This window comes from Lycorma delicatula, chromosome 7 (assembly GCF_047948215.1).
Source record: "Lycorma delicatula isolate Av1 chromosome 7, ASM4794821v1, whole genome shotgun sequence".
Classification (NCBI taxonomy): Eukaryota; Metazoa; Arthropoda; class Insecta; order Hemiptera; family Fulgoridae; genus Lycorma; species Lycorma delicatula.
This window is the reverse complement of record NC_134461.1, coordinates 33185011-33206932: the sequence shown is the minus strand read 5'-3', so window position 1 is coordinate 33206932 and position 21922 is coordinate 33185011. Positions and strand designations below refer to the sequence as shown.

The window sequence follows — 21922 nt, the reverse complement described above, 5'->3', positions numbered from 1 at the left end:
AAAGAATTATATTTTAAAAGATATAAATAAAATTAAATTAGGCTTTACGTGTATACTAAAGTTCATTTATAAGTAGATTCGTGTACGTGTATGCACGCACGTACACACACATACATTTGATTTGAATATTGAATGTTGCTGAACTGTAAAATATGGAAGTCGGTTAGATATGATAACTTTGAACTTTAGAAATAATATTAATCATTACCTCCTTACGTACCATTCATGATTTTTGTAATCTATGTCATAAAAGATGCCCCATTTTTTAAATTCCTGATTAGATATTTAAAAAATAATAGTGATACTAAACAAAAATTATTTATGCGCTTGCAGGTCTGTATTGACATGTACGAAATGAGTTTGATTACATACATAACAGTTTGTTAGATATAATTAATTAAGTAAAAATGTCATTATAACGCTGGCTGTTTTAGTAATAGGTGCATTTATAAAAGATATTTTAATATTTTATGTAATTATAAGTTCGTCAAGTCTGATAAATAATAACAATATAGTAAAATTAATTTAATATTAGACAACCTATGCTGGATAGTGAGTAGTTAAAAAAAAAAAAAAAAAAAATAATAATAAATGGAATATTTTTTTCATTACTTTAATGTTTAAAAGTACTCGTTAAAAGATGTCTGTTGTTGGCGGTCGCGCCGTGGTGGGGAGAAGACAGGCAGTGTAAACAGAGATGGTGAGTTGTTAAAAAAAAAAATTAGATGGAATAATTTTTTCATTAAAAGTACTAGTTAGAAGATGTCTGTTGTTGGCGGTCGCGCCGTAGTGGGGGGAAGACAGGCGACAGGCAAACATAATGCGTGCAGAGAAATAACTAATCAAGCCAGCAACTCTAGTACTGGACTATCGGGAAATTGTCGTTAGATAGATTGATTACGCATAAGCATTCAGTTAGTGCCTCGAGTTAATATTCACTCTTTTTTAACGTAACCTAATCCAGTTGTTAACGTCATCCAGTTTATATCTTTTGTATGAGACGTCTGTTATTATTGACAAAGGTGAGTTTTATTTTTTTAATTAATATTATTACGGAATATTATAACATCTTTGAAACAATAATTCCCATTTGTTTTATTTGTTATATTCAAATTATTTATTAGATTAAAAATGTTAGAACTCGGTTTAACTCATTTATTTTTACAAAATAAATTAATAATTATTTACTGTGTTTATCTGTTGACAATGTATCCAAATAGTTCTAAATAGTTGAGAACCAGAATCGCAAAAATAAACAAAAAATGAAATGAGTTATATGCTTGGTTATATAGGTTATTTGGCCATTAATTAACTAGGGAAGTAAAATTTATTGTATATAAATTTACTGATGTAAGCCAAGTGTATTTCATGTGTTAGAAAGAGGTTTTCAACATGAAATTTATCATATCCCATTTTAGATATATTAATTTTTAAGTCGGATCAGTAAATAAAATCATCAGTAACTACATTGAAGGTTGATTCGTTATTAGGAGGGATTATATCGGAATCAAACACGGGGCCTTCTGTTTTACAGGCAAACATGCTTATGCCATCGAATGGATAAAAAATTAACAATCTTTAATGATAGCAATTTTATCACAAATTACATGAATAATTTTTAAAGAAAAGTGGTGTATTTAAATTACAAAATAATTTGTTGAGAAACAATGTTCACTTTTCGCAATCATTACTTCTGAACTGTATGATAAACGATAAAATTATTGTTACAGATAATTTTATTTTTTTTTATGTTTTCTATTCATTCGTTTAAATGAAATAATGTATGTCATTTGTGCTGAAAAGAGTAGTAACATTCCTAAATAATAACTTTATTCACCTCTGTAAAATTAACAGAACTAGGTTTTTTTTTGCTGCACAATACGAGTTTACAAGAGCCTCATTTTACTTCCCGATAACTTTTTTAAGAAATTACCAAACTATTTAATAGGCTCTTATTACCTATTCATTCAAAATAAAATTAAATGATCTTACTTTACAGAACCAATATTAATCAGTCAATGAACTTTTAATGATTAATTATTAAAAAAAAACTTGAATATTCTGCATCTTCAGTTAATATGTACAAATGTTATATAGTCAAGTGATTTTCATTAACGCTTTCTAAATTGTATATATTTTATAAACATAATAACTTCACATATTTTTAAAGGTATTAGATGTATATTAGATGTATTTTACGTGAAGCTAGAAAACCGTTTAGAAAATAATTCTACGTGTAAACTAGGTAAGTTCTTTCAAATAATAATATTTTGTAATAAGAAAAATGGTACACAAATAATGTGATTATTGGTTAACTTATGGGAATTTAATGAACTAATTTGCGCATTTTATTTTGGCAAAAATCATTATTTTTAGATTAGTCAAATATATTTTTATTCTTGTTATTTTAATTAAAATTAAGTACAGATTACTTTATAAAAATATGTAACTAAAATAATTTGCTTTCAAGTAAGTCCCGATACACTAGTACATTAGAGTTTGCTGAATATTTTGTATACTAAACGTTTTATTTACGTATTTCTATTTAAAAGTTAATTATTTCGGGTATCAATATTCTAATAAAGTTCTGTTTTTTTTTTTTTTAGATTTCTGTTAATAACAAAACCTTTTGCCTGTGTCTACATTTGGTGATTAATAAATTAGCTATCTATTTTAGAAACATAAATTGCTTTTGTTGTTTAGTATGAAACACTTTACAAATATTTTCTCACTTTTCTTTGAAACCTACATTGATATGTTCTGCAGATCAAAACGGTCGGTTTTTATGTTAGATGGTCAGACTTATTAACTTTTTTCGACAAAAATTTAGCCAAAAGTTTTGTTCTGATTTTTTTTTCATTTTTATTTTTAATTAACCGTGATAACTTACAATTGTACAACATAAAAGGGTAATGATGAATGAGGCTTTCAATTATTTAATTTTACCTAATATTCAATTTATATATGTAATTACAACCGCGCACGTAAACGTGACGATTGCACATTTATATAAAATTACATTCGCGTGCGCGGTTTTATACTTTTTTTTTTGTTTTTACTAAATATTTTTTATTTTAATTTAAAGCAGAGATTTAAAACATCGAATATTGTAATTAACAATAAAAATGTAATGTCGCCGCGACCGTGTCACAGAAAGCGTACTTCCTTGCTACATAATACACCAAAGTTCTTGGGTTTGATTCCAGATTAGTATAAGAAGAATTTTCCACAACTAGACTGTAACTTCTTCAATAGCTAATCATCTTAAAGAAAAATAACTGAACTACAAATTATTATAGATTATAAAAACGATTAACGAGTGATACGTAAGGATGTAATGATATGATTTCACTATTTCTAAATTTATCCAACTTAGCCGACAATTCACATCTACAATGCAAATACGCGCGTGCGCGCTCACACGCACACACACACACACACACACAAACACACACACACAGTGAGAGAGACAGAGAGATTTATTTTTTATTAATACTATCAAAAAGTAATGTGTGAAGTTTATTCTGTTTGTTCAAATTTTAAGTTATACTTCGTTCTTATATAGTAATGAGCTATTTTAACATAGTATAAAACATTTAACCGTGTCTCATTTTCATCTTTATAATATATTGTTATCGTAACACTATTAGTAGAGACAGTACAGCAAATGACTGATGTACTGAAGGTCTCCGGTTTGATTCTCATGTTAGACACCACCACCGACAATTGTTAAGCCAGGTTTCATAATTAAAAAAAATTATCAGGTCTTGAATTCAATTCTTGACTTACAACGATCTTTTCAATAATTCCAATCGAAATAATCTTCAGAACGAGTATACGAACGGATTATATGCTATCTATAATTATACATTTTGAATTACTTGCTGTAAGTTTTTGAGAATAGAGGTCGGATAATCGAGATTTTGATAAATGTCAATCGTAGAATATATTTATTTTGAATAGATTTATTTGTTCCGTTTTCCAACGAAGGAAATTTTTGTTTAGCTTTTATTCATAATTAATTCATATAACAATTGAATTGCACAATAAAACGATGCATATTTTACGGATAAATTAAACACGGAAGTCCGGGTAATTGAGAATCGGATTAGTAAAATAACTAAGTGTTATAGTAATTGTATCATTTAATTTTTGTAGCACGGTGATCCGAGCGGTAACGTAATCGTATATTCATCTTTTTAGGAGTAAAGCGTGGTCTTTGTTCGTATGAATATAAATTATTAAGTACAGTTATTTATTAACAGATAATAATGAAACAAAATTATATAAGACTACCCTTCCCGGCGGTTGATTAACAGCGTGTACTATTCTTAATAGGTAGGCTGTATTTGAAAACTCATTCGTTTTACAAATGAATGTAATTGACAGGTGGCAGGTGGCTTGTTGTCATTTAAACTGATCATTTCTTCCCTCCTGGAACCTGCGGAAGAACCTGGAAGCGGAAGAATCTTTATTCCGCTCTTTTAGTTAACTAAATAATTCACATGTTTTTCTACTAAATCGGCACAGTATTACATATTTAGCTTCAATTATTGTAATATATATGTATTTTTTTTAACCTCCGGATCCACCGTTAGGCATTCTTCATGTGTGAAGATGCCATGCCTGACCGGCATCCGGAGGTCCCAGTTTCGTATCCCGGTCAGGCACGGCATCTTCACACACGCTTCAAATCATTCATTATATATTGTAATAAAGATATATAATGAAACAGGCAGATAAATTATAAGGTAATATTAATTTTATTATAGTAAACGATATGAAAATAATCGCGAGAGGACATTACTGTCGGATAAAACGTTCTGGATTCTATTTACGGTACGGTGTAAAATTCATTACATTAAAAAATAAAAAAAACATAATGGAAAAAAATGTGATCTTTGTCGTCTGTACGAATAAATTAATAAAAAGATATACCGGTTGTAAATATTCGTTTAATACTAACGTGTAATAATGTTAACGATTTTCTGCTTGCCGAAGCACTGTCAACAACTCTCCCCTCCACCAAAACAATCAGTGCCCTCTCAAGGTTAAACAATTTCACTGCTGCGTTCCGTTCACGCAGTAACGTAAAGCACGTTTCAACAAATAATTAAATAATATTTTATAATACCGGGCGATCATTTGAAAAGTTACCGCATTTATTATTCAACAGATATCAGTCCAATTGTATTGCTGTTTGCAGGCATGTATACCATTCTCAGGGGGAACCTTTCTAAAATTATTTTCAAAGTGGTGGAACATATTCTCTCCGCTTCACTTACCCCGACTCAAAAATCTTATATGGCAATAGCAAAATTTAATTCTATTAATTTACAATAATTGACAACCCGAAAAATAATGAATTTTGGTGAAAAGAGAATTAAAATCCGCCCGCTCCTTCATTACATTACATTATTTTTTCGGGTTGTTAATTAATGGAATTAAATGTTACCGTTGCCAAATAAGATTCTTGAGTTTGGGGTAGGTGTAGCAGAGAGGGTATAGGTTTCATTCCCTTTGAAGATAACTGTAGAAAGGTTCCCCCGACAACGGTATACTTGCCGGCAAATAGAAATACGAAGAGACTGAAAGCTGTTGAATAACAAAGGTCTATTTACACACATCGGTGTTCTCCGTGGTCGATCAGTGATGCCAATTCACGCACATCCGACATCTTTCTTTCTTTATTTTTCCTGTTTAGCCTCCGGTAAGATTACCGTTTAGATAAATCTTCAGAGGATGACTGAGGATGATATGTGTGAGTGTATAAATGAAGTGTAGTCTTGTACATTCTCAGTTCGACAGTTCCTGAGATGTGCGGTTAATTGAAATCCGACCGCCAAAGAACACCGGTATCCACGATCTAGTATTCAAATATGTGTAAAAATAACCGGCTTTACTAGGATTTGAACGCTGAAACTCTCGACTTCCAAATCAGCTGATTTGGGAAGACGCGAAACATCCGACATCTATCCGTAGAACATATCACACAGTAAGTACTGCAGTCCTAATTGGCGTCGCTGATCGATCAGGATAACATTGATACTGATGTGCGTAAATAGACCTTAAATGTAGTAACTTTTCAGATGATCATCCGGTACGTAGAGGTGTAAATGTAAAGGGAAAGATTTCTGTATGAATCAGAACATTATAATCGGTCATTAATCGCAATTAAATGTCGAAATCTGTCAACCTATTTATAAACATATACTGTTAAAAGTAATGACGTAATGTGTTGATAAAAATAAATACACATGGAAATGTTAAACGATATGCGATATCAATTGTAAATATTTCATTTCCTTTTCCCACGGCCGACCGTGAAATTGCGATTTTTGCTTCCTTGTACGAAGTAAAAGAAGTATTGTGATCGCGAAAATTTTCGGTTTTCAAATTTTAACAGAAATATTCATTTTGACCATCCTCGAATCCATTTTGACTAGTTCGGCGTGACCGACGTAAAATATCTATCTCGCATAACTCAAAAACTATTAGCCGCAGGATCTTGAAACATCGGTTTAGGACTGTTGTAACATCTAATTTTGCACCTTCGCAATAGAGTGAACCAAAAGTGTCCAAAAAAGCCCAAAATCCCCAAAAAATTAGATTTTGGGCTTTTTCTTAACTGCAGTTAACAGCCATAATTAAGAGCTTTTCAACGATATATCTTAAACGGTACTTATTTTCACCGGTTCCAGAATTATATCCAAATAAAATTTTAATTAATGAAATTTTTGGGTCGTTCAAGGAGAAGACACATCGGTTCGAATCCGACTTCATTACCTTTTTTTTTAACTTAAATATATTGATATATTAATAATTATTAACCTCCGATTGAAAAAAAAAAATGTTAACTTTTCTAACTATTTTTTTAAATTTAAATATATTGATTTATTAATAACTAGCAGATCCGGCAATGCTTAGCTATTGCTAGATTTGAGTATATATATATATATATAATTAAGTGAACACAATTGAAAGTTTGATAAAACATTAAAACTAAATGAACATTACGGACTTCGCAAAAGTTAATTTTTCCCTGTTACCCTTTCTCCCTTTTCCCTTTCCCCCGCGTCTCCATTTTCATTTCCCCTTTCCATTCCCCCTTTCAATTACTTTCCTCTCTCTCTTTCCCATATTTCCCCTTCAGCTTTCCTTTTTTCTCCTTTCCCATTTCCTTTTCTGCGTTTTTTTTCCCAATTTCCCCATTTCCTTTTTAGATTTTTCCCTTTCTTCGTTTTTCTCCGCGCGTGAATCGGTCCAGTAGTTTTTTTAGTCTACACCGGACACGCATATCGGAAACATTGAAATGGAATCGTAAAATATTTAGTATAGTGTGTGTTGCTTTTACGTCCAACAGATGGCGCTGTTTTTTTTTTAAAAAAACATGTTTTTACCTAAAACAAGTGTAAAATTTTAGGTATATAAAAACACGCGCGTATTCGAATGCAACGTCGTGTCAAAATTTCAAAGCGATCGGTGAAGAACTTTCGGGGTTTTAAGATTTTGAACAAACTAACATTTACATTTTTATTTATTTATATTATTAATCTCCGATCGTATTAAAATGCGTATATGTAATTTAGGAGGCGTACAAGGAAGTTATGTGGCGTCCGCTTCAAATTTTATTTTAAAAAGAATAATACGTACTTCAAGTCATTTCCTTTTCTTAGCCGGCCTCCTTGGCGCGAGCGGTAGCGTCTCGGCCTTTCATCCGGAGGTCCCGAGTTCGAATCCCGGTCAGACATGGCATTTTATAAATCATTCATCTCATCCTTTGAAGCGGTACGTAAGGGTGGTCCCGGAGGTTAAACAAAACGAAACAAAAAAGTAATTTCCTTTAGTTTAATGTAAATGTTTTTATCTTGTACAGATTAAACTTTTTAAGTACGTCTGTTTTTTATTTTATTTTATACTCCCTTTAACGTATTTTTGCTGTAAATAATAAAATAAAGAACTACGATTTGTCTATGTAAGAAAGTATTTTCGTTATTTTGGAAAACTTTGTTAACAAGGAAATTTAGGAGTTTTTTTATGTATTCTACCATTTTGGAACTTTAAAAGTTAAATTATTAATTTAACGCGTGTTTTATTATGTACATGGAATAATTTTTTTAGGTAAATGGTTGTTTGTTTCTTCTCTTACAAATATTCGTATAAAAAAGTTTAAAACCACACGCACTACGCGCATGTATATGTATATAAAATTAAATTTTATTGTTTTTTTTTTTTACTTCGTAAAAATTGTATAATTAAGAAAATATCAGTTATTGACGTAACTAACTTTATCGATAAGATGGTACGCCTAAATATTAATTTATCTATCTTTACCTCGTCCACTTGTACAACGTTTCTCGTTCTTAAAATATCGCAAAACTGGAACAAAGCACAACATAACCCGACTAACAAAGACGCTTTTACAACATAACCAAACGTAAACGGAAAACAACTAACCGACCGATCTATATTTCGATTGGAGTATAGCCCAAATACACAGCATTTTATTATTAACAGAAAGAACGGGTTTTTTTCTGAGAAAAAATAACAAACGGTGTAGAAAAAACATTCGTTTACGGTTTCGTATAATTTTTACTAGAGTCCTGATAAACGGACGTCGGCACTAAATATATTTGGCTGCCCAAAATTATAATGTAAGCTAATAAATAAATAAATATATTTTATTACTTTATTAGTAAATTGAGCTTTTTAATTTGTTATCATTAATGAAATAAGTGCAGCTTAGTCATGCTTGATACTCAATTTGTATGCATCAGCTTAGCCTATTTGTATTACGACCTCATAAATAAAAATACATTATAAATTCTATTTTAGTATATAAGGAAAAACACAAATACTACATCAGTAAGCGAATAACATTTTAAAAATAAAAGATACTTTTGCAAAGTGCGTTTTTAATGAAGAGAGAAACGTTTTCACACGCGAGGGATTTACGTTTGTGTATATGTGACTTTATTGGGTCGTTCGCTAACCTCGTGGACTCTTCGAAACAGCTGATCATCGTGCTGGTCAACCGGCTATTGTGTCAAGGACACAATAGCTCCCCCCCCCCGTTCCATACCATAACTGGTAATGAACGATGGGTGGGGGTGGCGACCGGAAAGTCACTAGGCGGGTGACTTCCCTACGACTTGTGTCTCGCGACAGGCAAGTGAGGATGCCGAACTTCAACGAAACAGGCCGATTGTAGTCACGCGCCACACTACTCTTGGCGCTTTATTTGAACGCGTGAGGATGCATGAACATATCAAGTAATCGGATTTATTATTAAATAATATTAATATTAAAAGATAAAAATTATTGTGTTAATAGGCTTCTGAAATAAGAATTAATAATAATTGAACTAAATGCACCTGGTTTCCCCTCTTTCCTCATACTGTGTTTCTGTTAGGAGTTAAGTAAGTATTTCTACGAGTAGCAAATTATATTTAGACTAAATCTATTTCTTATAAATTTCAGTATCACTAACTACATACACCCTTTCAAAATTAATGATCGGAGAATATTTAAATTTTCAAAAACAATTCCTTTATATTCTTCAATATAAATGTGACGAGAGAGTAAGGTTACACAAAAATCTGATTTCAAGAACATACGTCTGTACGCATCCGTTGTAAGATTTTCCAACGTCTCTAATAATCGAAATTCTAAGTATTCTCAAGGAACAGCAGCTTACATAAACTTTCTGTTGTTGACTTTTCCTCAAAAATATTTTATTTGATGTACGTCTTCTATTCCCTAGTTAATTGTTTCTTGAATTGAAAAAAAAATCCTTTTTAGATAATTTACTGTAACTAACATGTATTTTTTTTTAAATGACCTTGCTATTTATAAAAGTATTACTAATTCCGTAATCAAATATGCCACTCACCTGTTCGTTAGGAGGGATTTATGCCACTTATCGCGTTGTATTTGTTCACACAGATTCACACTTTTGTACTGCATGTAAGTTCATTTAAATAGGATCTATCATTGCCCTGTTTGTTTCGCACTCGCGATTGTTTTTCAGTCGTCGAAAGCAATGAAATCCTTTTTGGTATTTGGATCCTTAATACTGTAAACGAAATTCTCAAAATGATTGATATTGCAGTTATTAAAATAATAATTCCTATTATCTTTTCTGCTAATATCACTATAGGTTTTGTTTTGAGCACTCTTTACCTTTCTTAGCTTTATTCTTTTATAATTTGTTGACGCGTGTTCGAAATACTTCATTGTCAAAAATGATATTGTATTAGTAATTTTAATCTTCTGTTAATCTTTATATAGCGTTTATTCAACGCCCTTCCTTATATTTGACGTCATGCCTTATCTTTATTTCCTGTTTAGCCTCCGGAACGACCATAAGGTATTACTTCAGAGGATTATATGAATGAATGTAAATGAAGTGTAATGTTGTACAGTCTCAGGTCGACCATTACTGAGATGTGTGGTTAATTGAAACCCAGCCATCAAAGACACCGGTATCTGTGATCTAGTATTGAAATCCATATAAAAGTTACTGTCTTTACTGGGACATGAAACTAAGAACTCTCGACTTCGAAATTAATTTTTATACTTATCTTTTAATTTTATTTATCTATTTTCTGCTTTTAATAAATTGAGGTTGAAAAGGACACCCGCTTGTCTGTTGATCTGTTCATTTATGATCGTTTTATTGTTACTTTTTAATTTAAAGATTTTTAGATATTGTAAAATGTTCATTCTTCTTCCTTTAACACATTTGTGAAAGTATTTTTAAAAAATCTCATGTGTTAGTTAGATCTTAATTTTAATTTCCTTTCCGTTTGTCAATGTATGTTGCACTGCAGTTAACATTTTATTTTGGATATACACCATTACTTTCTATATATCTTTTTCTTCCATTTTACTTCTAAAAATCAAAAACAAGATTTTAATTATGTAGCGCATTTAATAAAAGAAGGACATTCCCCAATGAAAATGGAAGCAACAATGAAATTAATTCACGAATCTGTGAATTCTCATTTTTTTCGTGGGAGAAAAGTATACATGTATGTAGAAAAATATTAGTGCCATATTTCAACCTTTTTGGTCAACTCGTTTTAGATACAATATTGAATATCCCCCCCCCCCCATATATTGATTGACTTAAAACTTTGGAATTTTTAATGAAGAGAACCGCGAGAAAAGTTTCGACCACTACACATAAAACAAAAATTCAAAATGGCAACAACTACCCTCCCTTTTTTAATTTTCTCCAAAACTTAATGGCATCTAGTCCCTTATGTAGAAAATTTTTGGGCCATTTTCGAAGAAAATGTTCGTTCAGCCACTAATTACACTTAGATATTAATCAAAATACAGGCCAACAAATGTACATACATATTTCCTAAATTTCTACGAATTTTTAAAAAACCGTTTTTTGGACTCGGGGAGGTTATGAAACGTCGACATTTGCAAAAAAACCCGATATAGAAATTTTGGGCCGATGAATATGTTATACAAACTCTTTATAGTTGTAGCATTTACGTAGAAGCAATAGAGCTGCAGTCGATAAAGTAAAAATACCGGTATTTCTAAAAATATGTTATAAAACATGCCCTAATAAAATAATAATTGAAAAAAAAAACAAAATAGTGTTTAGTGCAGAAGTATGTACACAATTTAAGTATGCAAGTGAGCAAACTTCCCATGGTTTACTATAGAAACGGTATAGGCTGCAATGAACCCGTTCTGTTTATCAACCTTCTCTGTCTCATGCCGTCCTCCCATTACTTACCCGCTGACTCATCTTTTCACCTTGTACATCCAGCTAACACAAAAAATTATTACCTCTGAAATACCTCTGCAAAATATTCCTCTGTCACCGTATGATCAAAAAATATATTATAAATATTTTGCAATGCCTATTGAACTATTTTATTTTTCATTTATTAAATACTATTTATTACTTTAAACAAATGATTTTATTACTTTTATTTATTATTAAACATTTCGTTTTTATCACAATTTTAATTTTTTTGCTTAAGTTTGTACATACGAGTAAGCATTATTCTTGTTTACATTGCTTTAAACAAATTGTGGTCTATATCTTATAATATTGCATCTATAAAAACATCGGTGAGCTTGATAAACTCCCATAAGATTATTGTTTTTTTGTTTAACTTTTCGGACCACTGTTAGGTATTATTTCAGAGGATGTGATGAATGATTTGTAGAATCATGGAATGATTCTAATCATAGAATGATTTGATGTGTGAAAATGCCATGCCTGACTGGGATTCGAACCCTGGACCGCCGGGTGTGTACTATTCATTACAAAATGGTGGCTGGGTATAGTATTCAGCCTTGAATTATCAATCTCCCACATGCAGTTAGGGTTAACAATCTCTGCCAGTCTAACACCTAAAATGCATCAGATAAACAATATATAACATTTTCTGAAGTGATCCAAAGATAGTGATCACAATGACCCAGGCTAAATTACAGTTATATATTTCACACAGTTTGATATGATAGTGTTGAAAATATGGCAAAATATAATTTTTCTTGGTAAATAAGTAAATTTTGTTTATTTATTCTCTTCAATTGATTAATTACTTTCATCATGAATATTGAATGTATTTTATTTTATGAGTATTATATATATTATTTGGGTAGTTAATGAGAAGTGGCTACTTAATAGTGAAGTGGCTTTCTCTTTTTGGGTTGTTAAAAGTAAATAGTTTCATAAGGTAAATAAGTTGTAGTGTTTTGAATTATTGATCTAAAGGCAACCTTTTGATTATTGTTTATCCATTGATTATTTTGTCTGATTTTCATGTGATTATCATTCAAATGTATCAAATTCATTTTTACATCTCTTGTCATGTATGTTTTCAATTTTTGCTTTTTGTTGAACTGGTTTGAAATTGTTGAATTTGATTGAGTAGCTTTACCTACAATAATGTGCTTTTTCATTCACACTTACTGGCTTTTCACTGCACCTATCAACATCATGTTTGATTATGGAATTTTCAGAATAATGATGTTTGACACCAATGAATTAATGTTCACCGAAATAATAAATTTGGGTTTTTTTCATTTTGAATATTGTATAATTTTGTTTTTTCACATTTAAAAAGTTTTTTTAGGGGCAATGCCTTTTGGTTGAGCATATTCATTGGATTCGGATTATCTTAATACATTATGATGTAAGGTAAAAGTAACACTTCATTTCTTTTGTAAATAGCAACATCTAATCTGATAAAATTCACATTCAAGTATTTAGGAAAATTAACAATGTGTTTTTTTTTACCATTTCCAGCAAACCCTTTTGCATTTTGCTAACGGTGAATGTGACTTTTTCATGTTTTATTCCAAATACTAGTGATATGCCACAGTCAATGTACAAGTTTATTGTTGAAATGTTGGGAACTGAATTGATCATAGAGTAAAGTTGTGGAAAATAAGTTGTGTAAAGTTGTGGCCAATAACAGTTTCTTGATCATGATCCAATCATTTTCTATTTAAAGAATCATCAGTGAAAACATTGCATTTTCCATCAAAATAGCACAACATACCCAAAGATGTTAGAATGTAAAATTTTTAAGTAATTTCTTTGAATGGAAATTACAAGTACAACCTATCAACATGGTCATGTAATGCTAGTCTTTGAAATCTGTATGGTGTATTCTTTTTAAGGGTACAATTGAAGAACAGCATGTGCATCTCCTCAGTTTTATGATTATTGACATTAAGATCTCTTTCATCTGGAAATAAACATTCAATTGTCAATTCGATTTGAGTCATATTTGTTTCTTTTGGAACTTTGATTTGCAATATTTTACATATTGTTGGTACATTTAAAAGACTGCAATTCTTTTGTTCTTATGACTTTGAAGAGTAGCTACAAGGCATTTTGGCAGGCAGGCTCTAACAAGTTCAATGTGGAACTTGGAGAAATAATATGGCACTATATATAACATATTGATAATTATCAAAATTACCAAGCAGCACCTAAAACTAAACAATTTAAATTAGTTTTAACAAATAAAAAGATTTAAAAAATATGCAGTGTTAATTGTAGTATAATAATAATAATAAAAATAATATCTAAAGCTAAGAAAAAATTATGTTTGAAGGTATGTCAGTCTGACTCAAGAGTGTGGTGGATTTTTGAGCCCTATGTATTTTAAAAACATAATTATTCATGATTCATGCAAACATGATAAACATTCCAAGATAAAGAAACAAATAACAAACAGTTGGTTTAGAAAGAAATATGAAAAAGCATGCTACTCAATCGTTAAGAACATTTCTTCATCTATTTGCCGCAACACCTCTTCATTTGTCACTTCTGATTTTTAACATTCTCCTATAGCACCGCATTTCAAAAGCTTCTAATCTTTTCTTCTCAGGTACTCCAATCGTCCAAGTTTCACTTCCATATAAAGCAACGCCCCAAACATATACTTTCAACAATCTTTTCCTAACATTTATGTTAATTTTTTATGTAAAAAATTATATTTCTGACTGAAGGCTCGTTTCGCCTCTGCTATTCGGCATTTTATATCGCTCCTGCTTCGTCCATCTTTAGTAATTCTACTTCCCAAATAACAAAATTCCTCTACCTCCATAATCTTTTCTCCTCACATTTTCACATTCAATGGTCCATCTTTGTTATTTCTATTACATTTCATTACTTTCGTTTTGTTCTTGTTTATTTTCATGCGGTAGTTCTTGCGTAGGACTTCATCCATGCCATTCATTGTTTCTTCTAAATCCATTTTACTCTCAGCTAGAATTACTATATCATCAGCAAATCGTAGCATCTTTATCTTTTCACCTTGTAGTGTTACTCCGAATCTAAATTGCTCTTTAACACCATTAACTGCTAGTTCTATGTAAAGATTAAAAAGTAATGGTGATAAGGAACATCCTTGTCGGACTCCCTTTCTTGTTACGGCTTCTTTCTTATGTTCTTAAATTATTACTGTTGCTGTTTGGTTCCTGTAAATATTAGCAATTGTTCTTCTATCTCTGTATTTGAACGTTAGTTTTTTTTAAATGCTGAACATTTTATTCCAGTCTACGTTATCGAATGCCTTTTCTATAAATGCCAAGTATGTTGGTTTGTTTTTCTTTAATCTTTCTTCTACTATTAATCTGAGGCCTAAAATTGCTTCCCTCTTCGCTATACTTTTTTTTAAACCAAATTGGTCTTCTCCTAACACTTCTTCCACTCTCCTTTCAATTCTTCTGTATAGAATTCTAGTTAAGATTTTTGATGCACGTATTACTTTATGTGCAAATTAAAAATGAGGATATTAAAAAAAAAAAAAATCGCTAATTCAAAAAATGGAATCCAATACATTTAGTTTTTTAATCTGGTTAAACTGTATATTTGTGAACTGATGTCTAAGTTGAGAATCGAACCCGAGACCTTCAACGTATCAATCGGTTTTTTCCAACATATTTTATATTGAAGTGTTTCAATCATTGATAGCCAAGTATTATTTAAAAATGAAGAATTATATTTTAAAAGATCTAAATAAAATTAAATTAGGCTTCACGTGTATACTAAAGTTTATTTATAAGTAGATTCGTATACGTGTATGCACGCGCGTACACACACATTCATTTGATTTGAATATTGAATATTGCTGAACTGTAAAATATGGAGGTCTGTTAGATATAACTTTGAACTTTAGAAATAATATTAACTATTACCGCCTTACGTACCATTCATGATTTTTGTAACATATGTCATAAAAGATTTGGCCCTGTTATTTTTTTTTTGAGCTGAAAACTATAAAGTCATTAAAGATTACGCTATTATAAATTTTCCAGATCCCTAACAGTGAATCGAATCCGGAACCTGCAGTCAAGAAGGTAAGTAGCAACCTCTCTGATACCGAGGAGGTCATGTTACTTCTAAAAATAATTAATACTAATTTTTTTAAATTTCTCTGATACCGAGGAGGTCATGTTACTTCTAAAAATAATTAATACTAATTTTTTTAAATAGTATTTAAGAAAGAAATATATATTTTTTTTAAATTCCTGATTTGATATTTAAAAAATAATAGTAACACTTAACAAAATTATTGATGCGCTTGCAGGTCTGTATTGACATGTACGAAATATCATGTTTGATTACATACATAACAGTTTGTTAGATATAATTAAGTAAAAATGTCATCATAACGCTGGCTATTTTAGTAATAGGTGCATTTATAAAAGGTATTTTAATATTTTATGTAACTATAAGTTCGTCAAGTCTGATAAATAATAATAATAGTAAAAATAATGTAATATTAGACACCCTATGCTGGATGGTGAGTTGTTAAAAAAAAAACAATTTGCGAACCGAATTTTAGATGGAATAATTTTTTTATAACTTTAATGTTTAGAAGTCCACGTTGGTGTAGTGAAGAGAGTGTGGTGTAGAGAAGACAGAGAAATATGACAACAGCTGCCAGCAGCTGTCTAGTACTGACTGGCGGGAAATTGTCGGTAGCTAGATTACTCATATACATTCAGTTACTGCCTCGAGTTAATGTTCACTTTTAACATAACGTTAAACACATCACTTTTAACACGTTTAACATAACTTAATCCAATTGTTAACGTCATTCAGTTTACATCTTTTGAATGAGACGTCTCTTATTATTGGTTAAGGTGAGTTTTATTTTTTTTATTAATATTAGTATGGAATATTGTAAAATTTTTGAAACAATAATTCCCAGTTGTTTTATTCTGTTGTATTCAAATTATTTATTAGATTAAAAATGTTAGAACCCAGTTTACACTCATTTATTTTTACAAAATAAATTAATAATTATTTACTGTGTTTATCTGTTGATAATGTATCCAAATAGTTCTAAATAGTTGCGAACCAGTACGCAGAAATAAACAAATAAAAATGAAATAAGTTATACGCTTGGTTAAATTTAAGTTATTTGGCCATTAATTAACCTGGGAAGTAAAATTTATTGTATTTAAATTTACTGATGTAAGCCAAGTCACATCACATTTCATATGTTACAAAGAGCTATTCTACATGAAATTTATCATATTTCATTTTAGATACATTAATTTTTAAGTCGGATCAGTAAATAAAATCATCAGTAACTACATTGAGGGTTGACTTGTTATAAGTTTTAGGGACCCTAACCGGAATCAAACACGGGACCTTCTGTTTAACAGGCAAACATGCTTATGCCATCGAATGGATAAAAAAATTAACAATTTTTAGATATAGCAATTTTATCACAAAGTTGCATAAATAATTTTTAAAGAAAAGTGGTGTATTTAAATTACAAAATAATTTGTTGAGAAACAATGTTCACTTTTCGCAATCATAACTTCTGAACAGTATGATGAACGATAAAAATAAGCATAGAAATATTGTTACAGATAATTTTATTTTTTTTATGTTTTCTATTCATTCGTTTAAATGGAAGAATGTGTCTTATTTGTGTTATATGTAAAAGAGTAGTGACATTCCTAAATAATAACGTTATTCACCTCTATAAAATTAACAGAACTAGATTTTTTTACTGCACAATACTTCAGTTTACAAGCACCTCATTTTGCTTCCCGATAACTTTTTTAAGAAATTACAAAACTATTTAATAGGCTCTATTATCTATTCATTCAAAATAAAATTAAATGATCTTACTTTATAGAACCAATATTAATCAGTTAATGAATTTTTAATGATACTAATTAAAAAAAAAAAAAAAAAACTTTAGTATTCTGCATCTTCAATTAACATGTACAAATGATATATAGTCAAATGATCTTCATAACGCTTTCTAAATTGTATATATTTTATAAACATAATTACTTCACATATTTTTAAAGGTAATTGTGACATTTTTATATGCGTCGTGGAGTGACGTATTACTCATTTCCGCCGCATTCTACTTACTGTATACAAAATTATTTAAATTATTTGTTCTGTTAAAAAAAAAGCTAATCTTATGAAATACAATAATTAAAAGAGAGTGAAGCATGTTGTATATGTATGCTAAGCAAGAAAAACATTCCCATCAGTAGCGTTGTCAAAAATATACCGATATTCCTGAAACATACTGAAGCTCCTGGGTTTGACTCTCAAGTAGCTTAACGTTTGTACACCAATCTCAGTTCATGTTGTTAATTATTAATAATTAAATATATGCTCAGGAATAATAATAAAAAAAATTAATAAATAAATAAAAATAAAAAACAATTTTTTGCTTGTAAAGAAAGCAACAAAAATAAAAAATAATATTAAAGAAATAATATTAAAATGTTCAGCACATTGCCTTAAAATTAAACGAATCATGAAGATCCTAATAATCGAATGTTAAATATATATTTTTTTCCAAAATAATTTCTTCCATCCAGGCATTTAAACGTAATTTTGGTTATAAAAAATAATTTTTTTTTTAGGAATTGAAACCAACGTAGCATTCGGATAAATGAACATTAGAAGTCCGGTTAATTGCGAACTATCTAATTAAATACTTTATTATAATTAAATGAACGTACATTAAAAGTGATTCAATCGATATTTGAAGTTTGGAATTTAAATAAAAAATTATTTTTTATTCTGATTATTATTTTCTTGTGTACAGTGGCAGAGCATAGAGTTTTTAATTCAAGGATATCAGGTTCGAATCCTAATCAGACTCATTAAAAGTGGTTGTACTAATGTCCAATTCCCGTTCAACCAAAGTGTAACGGACATGTTATCTACTGTGATCGAAAAAACATTCGAGGGTCGGAATGGATTCATCACCCTCTTTATGTGTCTCTGGCTGCGAATTGTAACAGCTCTCTATGTATGTTGTCCCTTTTCTTCTTAGGAAAAAATCTTTAGATTAGAGGTTAAATTTAGGTTTAATTTATATTTTTAATTTACTGTTAACAAGTTTTTGTTATAATTCTAATGAGAAATCGTCTATTCTTTTTCACTTACGAAAAGACATTAAAAAATTTAATCAGTATTTTAGAAAAAAATCGTCAAAAACTTTATCAATAATTTCTGTAATTACAAAGTTTTAGCAAAAATGTACTTTCGGCGAAAGAATTAAAAAAAAAAATCACTAAAATGTACGTTTGTTTAAATAGCCTACGGCATTATGCGCGCGCGCGCGCGCGCACACACACACACACACACACACACACACACACACACACACACACACACACACACACACAAATTTATTAAACTGAAAATTATCACTAAAATAAATTAATAATTTTTATTTATAGAAAGCTTAGAACTACTGAAGACGAATAAATTTCAGTATAATAAATTAAAAGTGCCACGATTTTATTGGATACTAAAAATTAATTATTTCTTAAACTTGTAAAATAAATATATTCCTATACATATATAATTTCTTTAAAGTAAATCTGTATTAAGGGTCGGATAATCGACTCTTACACAGATATTAATTTCAAAGATACGTCGCCTAATTCGATGTATATGTTTAACTGTTATTTTGGTTGAAATAGGTAAAGTATATTCTTTAGCCAATTTTTTTTATTTATAGAATACCTAGAATCACTGATGAAGAAACTTTTACAATGTACTAAATTATAAGATACCACGACTCCATCGAATAACAGGATACTAAGAATGAAATATGTAAAATAATATTATTAACATATGTACCTAATTTCATAAAAAAATACTAGGTATGAAGAACCTGATAATCGACTGTTCCGTAGATATTAATTTCAAAGTATATTTATTTTGATGGAAATATTTATTTATTATTTTCATTAAATTAAATAAAATATTTTTTTATAACATAAGTTTTTTTATTGAAAGCTTGGAATCACTGAAGAGGAACATTTTTCAGTATAATATAGTTGAAGCTATCAACTGTATCGTAAAATCATACAGTGAAAATTAATTATTTTCGTAAAATACTACTATATATACATAATTTTCTTAAAATTAAATTGTGTATGAACCACCGAACAGTCGACTGTAACGTTGATATTAATTTTAAAATATATTTATTTTTATATAATTATTTAATCATTATTTTGGTCATAAGAAAATTCTTAGATGTTGGCAATAACTTCAAAATTGAAAACAACACACACTTTTGGATAAGTGATTATTAGAACAACCGGTTAATCGATAACCATATAATTAACATCCCTAATGTAATTAATTGAACCTCATATATGTAAATGAATGAAAGGTATTTTCATGCTATTTTTAAAATTTGAAATTCTTTAAATATTTATAATTTTTCTCGTGAAGTATTTTGTGTACAAGTGCAGCGCTTTGAGTTCTTAATTCAAGGATCGGGTTCAAATCCACTAACACTTTTGGCCTAATGGATATTCCTACCACAGGAATATTTAATACTCATTCGACTCATTTAATACGGATACCTACCCTTTATAAAGTAACAAGGAAAATAAGGCTGTTTTCCTAGATTATGATAAAGGCCGTCGGGCGTCGTTATGGATTCATTACAATCTTGCGTACTCCTTGGATTCGAAATTTGTAGCTCTCTCTATTCACTCCTTTTCTTTTTCTTGGCGGTTCAGGGAATAACTTTAATTTTAACTTATAATTTTCAATAATATATATTATTGTTGTTTAGTTCTAGAGAATTATATCATTTTTCATAAGAAAAGTATCGATCTACCAATCAAATTTTAAGGAAATTTATTCAGAAAAATTTAGGAAATTTTATCAGATTTTATTTCTGTAATTACAATATTTTTGCTAAAACAAATTTTAAATGAGAAAAAATAAATTTATACTTATGTAGGAATAATATATTTAAATAATATATATATAATTAAAATTATGTGCGTATGTGTCCGCGCACGCGAATAACACATATACACACGCACGCGCACAGGAATAAATAAAGTAATGTATTATTTATTAACAGATATTAATGAAACTGAAAATTACTTCAAAATTATTTAAGACTATTCTTCCCGTTGGTTAATTAACAGCGTGTATTATTCTTAATAGGTAGGTTGTATTTGAAAACTCATTCAGTTTACAAATGATTGTAATTGACAGGTGGCAGGTGCTATGTTGCCATTTAAATTGATTTATTTCTTCCCTCCTAGCGCAACTACCTTCTTAATTCGGTATCAAGGTAAATCGCTACTACGCTGCGTTTGTCTTTTCAACAGATTTGTATAGAATAGATCTTACTAAGCTATCAATAAGGACAATGTAAAACAAATATTTTTAATATTTGAGATAAAACTTTGGTATTATTATTTTTTTTTTAATTTAGTAACGATTCAGTTTGTAATTTTATTATTGTTTATTACAAAATTACAAGTTTTCTGAAATATTTAAATTGATGTTATATAAGATACTTTTTGATATTTGTCGTTTAAGTAATAGAAGTGTTAAAAATTTAAAAAAATCATACTTAATAACTTTTTGTTAATTTTAATTTGTATCTTATAATTAATAAAATAATCACTGCTCTTATACATCCGACCTCTCGGTTAACCGGATTTGTATGTTTCATTTATCCGTAAAAATTACTTGAATTATTGCATGTTTTTACGTATTACTCGAATTAGCCGAGAAATTTTTTTTTGTTAGAAAATTCAGAAATTATTCTGATTCAAATTAAGCGTAATGTGAGGTTAATATTTATTTAAAAAAAAGTAGATTATTCGGACCTGCATATTTCAAAAATTTTGACTTAAAAGCAATGACAAATCTAAGAGTAGAAAATAATAAGCTGAAAAAAATGTTGTTGATTCTTGACTAACTATTAAGTATGTATAACGAAGGTATTAGTGATGTAATTTCACAGCCAGTGGTAAATAATGCGCTAGTATCTCAGTTAATCACTTTTATTTTTCTCGTTCATACATTTGTATCGTATGAAAACTACCAAATCTTACTGGGATTCAAACCCAAACTTTTCGTAGAGCTACCACTCTTTCCGCCTAT

The 21922-nt window shown here is 29.6% G+C and overlaps 1 protein-coding gene across 7 annotated transcripts in view; it reads left to right on the top strand.

Moving 5' to 3' along the window:
- The first annotated feature begins 650 nt into the window (after positions 1-650).
- Positions 651-21922, top strand: part of LOC142327911 (uncharacterized) — a 70076-nt gene continuing 48804 nt past the window's right edge. For 4 of the 7 annotated variants that reach the window (XR_012757120.1, XR_012757121.1, XM_075371277.1 and 1 more), the window contains exons 1-3: positions 651-1022; positions 15814-15855; positions 16377-16644. The gene's annotated coding sequence lies outside the window, so the exon portion shown is untranslated. The remainder of the gene's footprint in view (positions 1023-15813; positions 15856-16376; positions 16645-21922) is intronic. The other 3 variants (XM_075371279.1, XM_075371280.1, XM_075371281.1) reach the window with 3 other exon arrangements.